This window comes from Mobula hypostoma, chromosome 4 (genome assembly GCF_963921235.1).
Source record: "Mobula hypostoma chromosome 4, sMobHyp1.1, whole genome shotgun sequence".
NCBI lineage: Eukaryota > Metazoa > Chordata > Chondrichthyes > Myliobatiformes > Myliobatidae > Mobula > Mobula hypostoma.
Window position 1 is genome coordinate 200,279,040 of NC_086100.1, and position 11,916 is coordinate 200,290,955.

Genomic DNA, 11,916 nt, shown 5'->3' on the forward strand with positions numbered 1-11,916 from the left:
CTGTAGGGGCAGGTGTGGCACTTGTTCCGTTTGCAAGGATAAATGCCAGGAGGGAGATCAGTGGGGTGAGACGAGTGGACAAGAGCATTCTCTGTGGACAGCAGAACGTGGGGTGGGGGGAAAGGTGTGCTTGCTGGTGGTATCATGTTGGAGATGGCAGAAATTACTGAGAATTATGTGCTGGACATGGAGGCTGGTGGGGTGAGAATGAGGGAAACCCTATCACTCGTAGGATGGTGGCAGGATGGGGTGAGAGCAGGCTTGTGTGAAATGGAATAGATGCGGTTGAGGGTAACATTGATGGTGGAGGAAGGGAAGCCCCTTCCTTTCAAGAGCAGTGAGGTATCTTGGTAGCTCTGTAAAACTCTAGTTAGACCACACTTGGAATATTGTGTTCTGTTCTGGTCACCTCATTATAAAAAGGATATGAAAGTTTAGAGAGGGTGCAGAAGAACACACTGCCAGAGTTTGAGATCATTAATGTGGACAGTTTGAGTGAGCCAGGGCTTCTCTCTTTGGAGTGAAGGAGGATGGGACTATAGTGAGAGTGACAGCCAGCACTTCCTTCCCATGGCAGCAATGGCCAATACCAGCAGACATCCGTTTAAGGTGAGTGAAGAGTTTAGGGGAGATGTCAGTGATAGGATTTTTTTCTACATAGAGAGTGACAGGTGTCCCAAGCACACTGCCTGGGGTGATAGCTGGGGCAAATTTATCACACTCTTTGATAGATACAAGTTACCAGGAATTCATCGGGTTCTCAGCCCAAAATGTTGGTTGTTTATTCCCCTCCATAGGTGCTGCCTGACTTGCTGACAATCCATGTTTGCAACTCACCAGTTAGCTGCTGAATTGTGGCATCACTTCGTGAATCGTGACATCACCTCAAGCTCTGTCACTGTTCTCTGTGCACGGACAGGCTCGATTGACATTCTGGCTTTTATTTATTCACAGATGCTGCCTGAGCTGCAGACTATTTCAAGGATTCTCCGACCTTATCCAGGACACCATCAGTACGATCTCTGTTACACTCCCTCCAAAGAAAGTGCATCATTCAAGAGGTAAAGGCACCAAGTTTGTACACAATTCCCCTGGTGTGCTCTCAAATAGATTAGGTACAATTGTAGTCACCAATTTGCAGGTTTCCCATGGTGACCCCCTGCTGACTGTACACAGTAAACACACTGTCAGGGCAACAAGGCCTAACAGAGGCTCACCAGCCAGAGACACAGAAACAACCAGCCCAGAGATCCAGGGACAGGAACTCGGGTGCTCCAGAGGGAGTTCCGGCACAGAGAAATATCTCGGACAAGAATCCGGGAAATGTAACAGATCCAGGAAATAGAACCCAGGGCAGATGAAAAATCCCACCACTCTAAAACACCAGTGTATCTGAGAAATTCAGGAGAAAACAAGGCCCCTTTAAGAAACAGGAACACAGAACACAGGAGTACATTCAGATTCTCAGAGCAAATGGCGAGAGTTTCACCGGCTGGAAATTATATATCTGATAATCTTAGCACCCCACAAATTGTAAAGGATTTGGGCTTACAGAATCATTATCCGCACAAACCGTCACTAATGTCCGTGCGGAAGGTATCCCGGGATCAACTAGACAACAACAAACTAACCCGACCAGAAAATCTTCCTTGGCGATTTGTCCTCAGGATCCTCACAGGCAATTCACTGGCGGGGAATAGTGAATGGCCACCTGCTCAGTACTCAGACGGTGAGGACGATGATGATAATGAACTTAAAGATTTCTTTGAAGTTACAACAGTAGGGGCCCCTGGGATGAATCCTCTGGATATCATTGCTGCCATTTTCCTCTGTGCTGACCACTTTCTCCAGCAGGAACTGATGCTGAAGATGTCTCTGTGCCAGTTTGCATTACCCTTTCTGATGCCAGACACACACAGTCACCCCATGGACAAGGTGAGTGGACACACAGAGGGGTCTGGTGCCACCCTTCTCCTCTGGGCCATGAGACCCATTGTTAAAACATGGTGCCCACATTCTCCTACAGACAGCAGCCCCATTGTGGAGGTGCCCATCATGACAGCAGCCATGCCAATGGTGTCCTTCCTCAGACTGGGAAGGTGCACAGTGTCCAAATCCCGAATCCTCAATCTCACCCTGAGTCAGGCACAGCTGCAGCAGAACATCTTCCTGCACTCCGAGATGGAATGTGGGAATGTGCCCCGCAGGATATCCGATGGAATGGCTGAGATCAGCTGGTATCTCCCTTCTGGGAAGAGTAACACGGATATTTTCCCAGAGGCTGCTGCATTCATTAACCTCCGAGGTGATGCTGAATCTTTCCAGGGAAATGCTCGGTTTCTGGCGAAAGTATCTGCTGCTCTCTTTATTTTCATTGACGTTATCGGTGAGAAGGAAAGAGAATTCCTCACCTCTCTCACACAGTCACCAGCAAAACTCTTTCTCATAGTCAATCAGCAACACATAACTCGTGAACAGGTAAAGAAACTGTTCAAAGATCTGAAGTTAAAACGTCATCAATGCATTCTTCGGGCAAATGTAAATGAGGCTAAACTTGTGGAAAAGCTCCGTTCTCAGATCAAACAAGTAATTCCAATGAGGGACAGGGACCAGACCTTGCTGAGCCTGGAGCAAATGGCTGATATTGGGATGGAAAGTGGGATTGAGGTCGATGAACGTCAACCTGAAATACAACGAGCCAAGGAACTGATTTTGAAAGTACAGAGAAATCCTAACACTGGACACCAGTGGGAATCAGAGGATCTAACTAATCCCAATCTCTGCAACAACTTACATGGAATGGAGAATGTTTTCTCAGTTGGAAATAACCAATGTGATAATCTTAGCATCCCACAAGTAGTGAAAGTTTTTGGTTCAAAGGATCATTGTACCCACAAATCAACACCAACATCGAAACAGAATGTTTCCTGGGATAAACTGGAGGACAGCAAACCAGCTCAAACAGAAAACCTCCCTTGTTCCCTTCTCCAACCGATCCCATCAGCCAGTTCAATGGTGATGAATCCTGGACAGACATGTGCTCAGTCCTCAGAAAGTGACAATGATGAGGATGAGGATGAGGATTCTCTGGATGTGAAAGGACCAAAAGTTGAAAAACATCATCTTGGAATACAAGACATAAAGGACCTGACCTCAGAAGAAAAGAGAAAAGCTGACTCTGGAGACCAGGAGGAGCCAGAGGATGCATTTCATCATAATGTATACAATATGTCAAAGGGAAGGGGAAGAGTTTTAACAGATGGAAATAACAGGTCTAAGAAACTCAGAACAACACAACTGCTAAAGGAGTTGGGATTACAGGATGATTATCCTCACAAACTGTCTCTTCAGACTGTGCAGGAGGTGTCTCAGGATAAACTGAAGGACAGCAAACCAACACGAACAGAAGATCTTCCTTGGCGATTTCTTCAAAGGATCCTCGCAACCAATTCACTGGCAAGGAATCCCGACTGGCCATCTGATCTGTCCTCAGATGGTGAGGACAATCATGATGAAGAACTAAATGACATTCTGGAAGAGAGAGGGACAATGGTTTCTGGGATGAATCCTCTGGATATCATTGCTGCCATTTTCCTCTGTGCTGACCACTTTCTCCAGCAGGAACTGATGCTGAAGATGTCTCTGTGCCAGTTTGCATTACCCTTTCTGATGCCAGACACACACAGTCACCCCATGGACAAGGTGAGTGGACACACAGAAGGGTCTGGTGCCACCCTTCTCCTCTGGGCCATGAGGCCCATTGTTAAAACATGGTGCCCACATTCTCCTACAGACAGCAGGCCCATTGTGGAGGCGCCCATCGTGACAGCAGCCATGCCAACAGTGTCCTTCCTCAGACTGGGAAGGTGCACAGTGTCCAAATCCCGAATCCTCAATCTCACCCTGAGTCAGGCACAGCTGCAGCAGAACATCTTCCTGCACTCCGAGATGGAATGTGGGAATGTGCCCCGCAGGATATCCGATGGAATGGCTGAGATCAGCTGGTATCTCCCTTCTGGGAAGAGTAACACAGATATTTTCCCAGAGGCTGCTGCATTCATTAACCTCCAAGGTGATGCTGAAACTTTCCAGGGAAACGCTTGGTTTCTGGCGAAAGTATCTGCTGCTCTCTTTATTTTCATTGACGTTATCGGTGAGAAGGAAAGAGAATTCCTCACCTCTCTCACACAGTCACCAGCAAAACTCTTTCTCATAGTCAATCAGCAACACATAACTCGTGAACGGGTAAAGAAACTGTTCAAAGCTCTAAAGTTAAAACGTCATCAATGCCTTCTTTAGGCAAATGTAAATGAGGCTAAACTTGTGGAAAAGCTCCGTTCTCAGATCAAACAAGTAATTCTAAAGAGGGACAGGGACCAGACCTTGCTGAGCCTGGAGCAAATGGCTGACATTGCGATGGAAAGTGGGATTGGGGTCGATGAACGTCAACCTGAAATACAACGAGCCAAGCAGCTGACCAAAATACTGGACGGACTTGATTCGGGAGACATTACTGGGTATAAAAGGAGAGTGTTGCCCTTTCATGGAGAGCCCTGGCAAGCATTGTCTAAAGTTGAAAAAGAGAAATCTCGGATGAAACTCCGTGGGGACAGAACCACAGAAGTGTATAACCAGGAACTGGACCGGGAGGAGAACAGAATCCGGGAATCTCAGCTCAGACAGAGTCTGTCGGAAGAGATTTGGCTGTTCGTTGAACACCTCACCCATCATGGTGGGGATGACAGAGCCATTTCCCTACAGTGGCTGAAGCTGGAGCTGGTCAGTAAATCACGGGAAGTTATGGCAGGATTGCGTAGAATTTATAAAGAACTGTGCAAAGACTCAAACCAGAAGGTGAAGGAACTGAAGGAGTTGGATCAGAAGATGTCTGATAGTTCCCTGGGACTCGAGCGTTTCATGAGGGAACTTGGCCAGATTTATGAACTTTCAGTGACTCGACACAAAGTCACCCGAAGGACACAGATCCACCCAAAGGTGTCGCAGTTCCCAGGTGTTGCTGCTGAACTGTTGCTGGAAGGGTTCCCATTGGAACTCATCGATGGAGATGTTTCCAACGTTCCCATTCCATGGATCACTGCCGTACTCACAGAAGTGGCCAACAAAGTGGGAAGAGCTTGCCGAGTGTTTGTGCTGACGGTGATTGGAGTTCAGAGCACGGGCAAGTCCACACTCCTCAACACAATGTTCTGTTTGCGGTTCGCTGTGAGCAGCGGCCGATGTACACGAGGTGCCTACATGCAGTTGATCAAAGTCACAGGGAGCCTGGCCAAGGAGCTGGACTGTGAGTTCATCCTGGTCATTGACACAGAGGGGCTGAGAGTCCCAGAACTCGCAACACTGACAGACAGCTACGAGCACGACAATGAGCTGGCAACGTTCGTGGTTGGATTAAGCAACTTAACATTGGTAAACATCGGGATGGAAAATCTGTCAGAGATGAAGGATATTTTACAGATTGTTGTCCATTCCTTAATCTGCATGAAGGAGACAGGAAAAGGGCCAAAGTGCATATTTGTGCACCAGAACGTCGGCGATGTGAGTGTGCACGATCAGAATCTGAGAGGCCGTCAGAAACTCCTGGAACAGCTGGATAAGATGACAGAGGCTGCAGCAAAGCTGGAGAAGGTAGACCGAGTAACGTTCCGTGATGTGATGGACTATGATGCTGACAAGGACAACTGGTACATCCCTGGTCTGTGGCATGGTACACCCCCAATGGCTGCAGTCAACACCGGCTACAGTGAACACGTCTCCCAACTGAAGAACAACCTAATTCAGTGTCTACTCCAACAGAGCCAATGTCAAGGAGCTTTCACTATCCTGGACTTTATCAAATGGATGGCTGGGCTTTGGGAGCAGGTGAAACATGAAAATTTCATTTTCAGCTTCCAGAACAGTCTGGTCGCAGAGGCTTACAACCACCTGTCCGTGAAGTACAAGGACTGGGAGTGGGAACTCCACAAATTCACTCACTCCTGGGGAAATGGGGCTGAAAACAGAATCAGCAATGCCAAAGGAGATCTCACCGAACTGCTCCATAATCTGGAGGGGGAGATCAGGACAGAGATGAACAAAAGGGAGGGTGACACTCTGGATAAACTACAAGCTCTGTATGAAAGTGGGGCTGATAACGTGCATCTGATGGAGAAATACAGAGAGGAATTTAAGCTCAGCATCTCCAGTTTATGCAGCCGACTTCAGCACGATTCAATGCAGAGATGTAGAGATGCCGTGAATAGACGGGTGGGGCTGCAGAGAGTGGATAATATTTGGAATAACTTTCACAAGAAGATTGGAGAACTGGTCAAGGAGCTTTTACGGAAGTGTAAAGCAGCAAATTGGGTGTTGGGTGAATAGGAATTGCAAAATGAATTTGACAGGATGTGGGAAGTTACACTCTCTCAGCTGGAGTATCAGCCCTGTAGAGAAATAAATATCGAACTAGAGATTGAAAATCTTCTCAGAGAGGAAACAAAAACTCAAGGGAGAGTCATTAATGAAAGACTGAAACGTGAAAATCTCTGTAAACTGGGGACCCAGTACTTTCAGATTGAAGAGAAACACATCAACGTGTCATATTGGAGACAGGGTGCAGGTAAAGTCATTCCATCCAGATTGAAATCAGATCTCGAAGAAGCAGCAATGATTACAAAGCTCATCGAGGATGAATGCAGAGATTGGATCACAAATATCACAAACAAGGACATGGATTATGACAATAAATATTGCATTGAACTTTTGAATATGATAGAGGGAAAAGTTGACAATATCTCACATCAACACTTGTCAATGTCTGAGGTTTTCAAGGCCAAGTTTAAACTTCACCTGTGTGGTTACGCTGTACCAAGATTCCAGCAGATGCACAGGGGGTTCATCCACAAATACGACCCACGGAGAAGACTGGAAAACATGAAGAGTAAATACTTTGATCTCTTCTACGATATTTACACAGAGCAGGATGTGAACCAGAGACAAGCAGATCGATTTGCACAATCTTGTTTCTTGCCAACTCTCCGAAATGAACAAGACGTATAATACAAACATTCAGTCTTGGTAAAGTCCCTTTAAATGGCGTTACTCAGTGAAAGACAGACAAAGGGAAACTCTCTGTCTCGGGACTGGGCAGAGTAAATCACAACATGTTCAAATCCAAATCCAGTCACAAATCAGGCCGGAGAGTGGGGTTGAGGAAGGGAGAAAAGGATCAGCCATGATTAAATGGCGGAACAGACTCGATGGGTCCAATGGCCTCATTCTGCTCCTCTGTCTTATGATCTTTTGGTCTCATAAAATGTTCTCTTTATTCCAGACAGCATCCTGCTTCGTCTCTGCACCCTCTCGAAAGCTTCCATACCTTCCCTATAGTGAGCAGCCAGTATCTCATGGCTATTGAACTCATTGTCCCGACTAAGCAAAGATTGAAGAATTATCCGTTAAACCCAGAGAGGAGTTGCTCAAAGGGTTATTCAATTGTACAAAGAAATGTCCTTTCTGTGGGGTTTTCTGTGACTCAGAGACCCCGGTACACTCACAACACTCCTGTAAACGGCACAGACCTGAAGGAGTCAACAAACGTCAATGGAGCGAAAATGGACATCTTGTCATGGAAATCTGCACAGCTTCAGTCGCTGGTGATCAGTGCTGGATCCATTGTTATTTGTCATCTATATCAATGTTCTGGATGATAATGTGGTAAATTGGATCAGCAAATTTGCTGATGATACAAAGATTGGAGGTGTAGTAGACAGTGAGGAAGGTTTTCAGAGCCTGCAGAGGGACTTGGTCCAGCTGGAAAAATGGGCTGTAAAATGGCAGATGGAGTTTAATACAGACAAGTGTGAGGTATTGCACTTTGGAAGGACAAACCAAGGTAGAACATACAGGGTTAATGGTAAGGCACTGAGGAGTGTAGTAGAACAGAGGGATCTGGGAATACAGATACAAAATTCCCTAAAAGTGGCGTCACAGGTAGATAGGGTCATAAAGAGAGCTTCTGGTACGTTGGCCTTTATTAATCGAAGTATTGAGTATAAGAGCTGGAATGTTATGATGAGGTTGTATAAGGCATTGGTGAGGCCGAATCTGGAGTATTGTGTTCAGTTTTGGTCACCAAATTACAGGAAGGATATAAATAAGGTTGAAAGAGTGCAGAGAAGGTTTACAAGGTTGTTGCCGGGACTTGAGAAACTCAGTTACAGAGAAAGGTTGAATAGGTTAGGACTTTATTCCCTGGAGCGTAGAAGAATGAGGGGAGATTTGATAGAGGTATATAAAATTATGATGGGTATAAATAAAGTGAATGCAAGCAGGCTTTTTCCACTGAGACAAGGGGAGAAAAAAACCCAGAGGACATGGGTTAAGGGTGAGGGGGGAAAAGTTTAAAGGTAACATTAGGGGGGACTTCTTCACGCAGAGAGTGGTGGGAGTATGGAATGAGCTGCCAGACGAGGTGGTAAATGCGGGTTCTTTTTTAACATTTAAGAATAAATTGGACAGATACATGGATGGGAGGTGTATGGAGGGATATGGTCCATGTGCAGGTCAGTGGGACTAGGCAGAAAATAGTACAGCACAGCCAAGAAGGGCCAAAAGGCCTGTTTCTGTGCTGTAGTTTTTTTTTTCTATGGTTTCTATGGTTTCTTTTCTATGAAGGTCAACATACCATACGGCTTCTTTTCCGAATGGCAGGTGGTGACCAGTGGGGTACCGCAAGACTCGGTGCTGGGACCGCAGCTATTTACAATATACATTAATGATTTTGATGAAGGGATTAAAAGTAACATTAGCAAATTTGCAGATGACAAAGCTGGGTGGCAGTGTGAAATGTGAGGAGGATGTTATGAGAATGCAGGGTGACTTGGACAGGTTGGGTGAGTGGGCAGATGCATGACAGATGCAGTTTAATGTGGATAAATGTGAGGTTATCCACTTTGGTAGCAAGAACAGGAAGGCAGATTACTATCTGAATGGTGTCGAATTGGGAAAAGGGGAAGTACAACAGGATCTAGGTATCCGTGTTCATCAGTCACTGAAAGTAAGCATGCAGGTACAGCAGGCAGTGAAGAAAGCTAATGGCATGCTGGCCTTCATAACAAGGGGAATTGAGGGGAGCAAAGAGGTCCTTCTGCAGTTGTACAGGGCCCTGTTGAGACCACACCTGGAATATTGTGCACAGTTTTGGTCTCCAAATTTGAGGAAGGACATTCTGGCTATTGAGGGAGTGCAAGGTAGGTTCACGAGGTTAATTCCCGGGAAGGAGGGACTGGCATATGTTGAAAGATTGGAGCGACTGGGGTTGTATACACTGGAATTTAGAAGGATGAGAGGGGATCTGATTGAAACATATAAGATTATTAAGGGATTAGACACGCTAGAGGCAGGAAACTTGTTCCTGATGTTGGGGGAGTCCAGAACCAGGCAGCATCCTATTGGGAGAAGGTTTTCTACACTTTCAATCAGCAGTTTGCTGATGAATACAGAGCAAAGCCTGCAGAGCTCGATGGAAACTGGAACATTGACTGGGATGTGGTGAGGGAAGAAATGAACAAGACATACAAAACAAACATTCAGTCTTGGTAATGTCCCTTTAAATGGTGTTACTCAGTGAGAGGCAGACAAAGGGAAACTCTCTGTCTCGGAAGGATTGGGCAGAGTAAATCACAGTGTGTTCAAATCCAAATCGCATCACAAATCATCAAAAGGATCAGCAGAGCAGATGGAATGTTTTTGATTGATAGTTTATCAAATCAGGGAATAATTGATGAATCAGATCAGAGATCAATGAGAAGTATTTCTGGAGGGAGTAACAGGTATCCAGAGGCTAGGGACTAAATGTGAGGGTGGAGGATGGGAAATGAGGATCTAGTGCTGGAATTGAGGTGCTTTCAGGGATGGGATCAGGGGAACTCCAAAGGGGGACTGACAGGTTGACGAGGGATTGAAGAATAGTGCGAGGAAGGATCAAGGGATATGTTGGGGAAATTGAGGGATAGAATGAGGTGGAATTGAAGGAGAGTGTGAAGAGGTGTTAAGGGATGGAGTGATGAGGGATGGGACGATAGAGTGAGGAGGGTTTGGAGGGATAGAGTGACCAGGAAGTGATTTTAAAAAAACATTTCAGAAGGTAGAGGAGATTTTGAGGGACAAAGCAACACTCACAAAACGCTGGAGGAACTCAGCAGGTCGGGCAGCATCCGTGGAAACGATCAGTCAATGTTTCGGGCCGGAACCCTTCGTCAGGACTGAAGAAGGAAGGGGCAGAGGCCCTATAAAGAAGGTGGGGGGAGGGTGGGAAGGAGAAGGCTGGTAGGTTCCAGGTGAAAAACCAGTAAGGGGAAAGATGGAGGGGAAGCAGGGAAGCACAGTTGAAGTGGGTGGCTACTGGGAGATCCTGTCTGCTTCCCATTCCCATTCAGATATGTCCATACATGGCCTCCTCTACTGCCATAATGAGGCTAAACTCAGGTTGGAGGAGCAACACCTCATATACCGTCTAGTTAGTCTCCAGCCCCTTGGTATGAACATAGAGTTCTCCAACTTCCGGTAATTCCCTCCCCCTCCCTTCCTTCATCCCTATTTCACTCTGCCCCCTCCCCCAGCTGCCTATCACCTCCCTCATTTTTCTGCCTCGTTCTACTACCCATTGTGTTTTCCCCTATTCCTCCTTCACCTTTCCTGCCTATCACCTCCCCCACCCCTTTATCTTTCCCCTTACTGGTTTTTCACCTGGAACTGACCGGCCTTCTCCTTCCCACCCTCCCCCCCACCTTCTTTATAGGGCCTCTGCCCCTTCCCTCTACAGTCCTGACGAAGGGTTCCAGCCCAAAACGTCGACCGATCGTTTCCACGGACGCTGCCCGACCTGCTGAGTTCCTCCAGTGTTCTGTGAGTATTGCTTTGACCCCAGCATCTGCAGAGTATTTTGTGTTTATATTGAGGGACAGTTGGAAAGTGGGATGTTCAATGTGATTTTAAAGATATATGAAGGAGCAGCAGGCTGTTCAGCCCATCAAACCGATGCTGTCATTCATTGAGGACATGGCTGATCTACATAGAGCACGTGAGAGCAAAAACAGACCCTTTGGCCCATCTAGTCCATGCCATCTACTTGCAACTGAAACATATCCCTCCAAACGGCTCCCATTCATTGTCCTCTGCAAACATCCGTTAAAAGTTACGATTAAACCCACATCTACCACTTCCACTGGCAGCTTGTTCCACACTTGCATCACTTTCTGAGTGAAAAAGTTCTCCCTCATGCTCCCCTTAAATATTTTACATTTCACCCAAAACCTAATATCAAGACACCGAGTTTCCTGCTTTCTACCTCTGTCCTTTCTGAAATGGGATCCTTACATTTGTAAACACAAAATACTCTGCAGATGCTGGGTCAAAGCAACACTCACAACATGCTGGAGGAACTCAGCAGGTTGAGCAGCATCTGTGGATCCAGGGTTCTGGCCCGAAACGTTGACTGATCATTTCCACGGATGCTGCCCGACCTGCTGAGTTCCTCCAGCGTGTTGTGAGTGTTCCTTACATTTGTAGTTTTCCAATCAGCTGGGCCCATTCCAGACTCTGGGAAATCCTGGGACATCCCAGCAAACTGGAACTCCAACACTGGAACATGGAACAGTGTGTCACAGTACAGGCCTTTCCCCCATGAGATTGTGCCAACACTTTAAATAACTCCATGATCAATCTAACCCCTGCCTCCATTTTTATGTCACCCATGAGCCTATCTAAGAGTCTATTAAATGCCCCTAACCTATTTGCCCCTACCAAGTCCCCGGGGAGTGTTCCACACACCCACCACTTACCTCTCCTCTATTTCCTCCCAAGACTTTAGACTTACGCCCCCTCGTATTACCCATTTCTGCCCTGAGAAAGTCTCTA

At 46.5% G+C, this 11,916-nt stretch overlaps 1 pseudogene; it reads left to right on the forward strand.

Annotated features, from left to right (window-relative positions):
• Positions 1-1,473: 1,473 nt before the first annotated feature.
• LOC134346009 (interferon-induced very large GTPase 1-like) lies at positions 1,474-9,600 on the forward strand (annotated as a pseudogene).
• Positions 9,601-11,916: the final 2,316 nt, after the last annotated feature.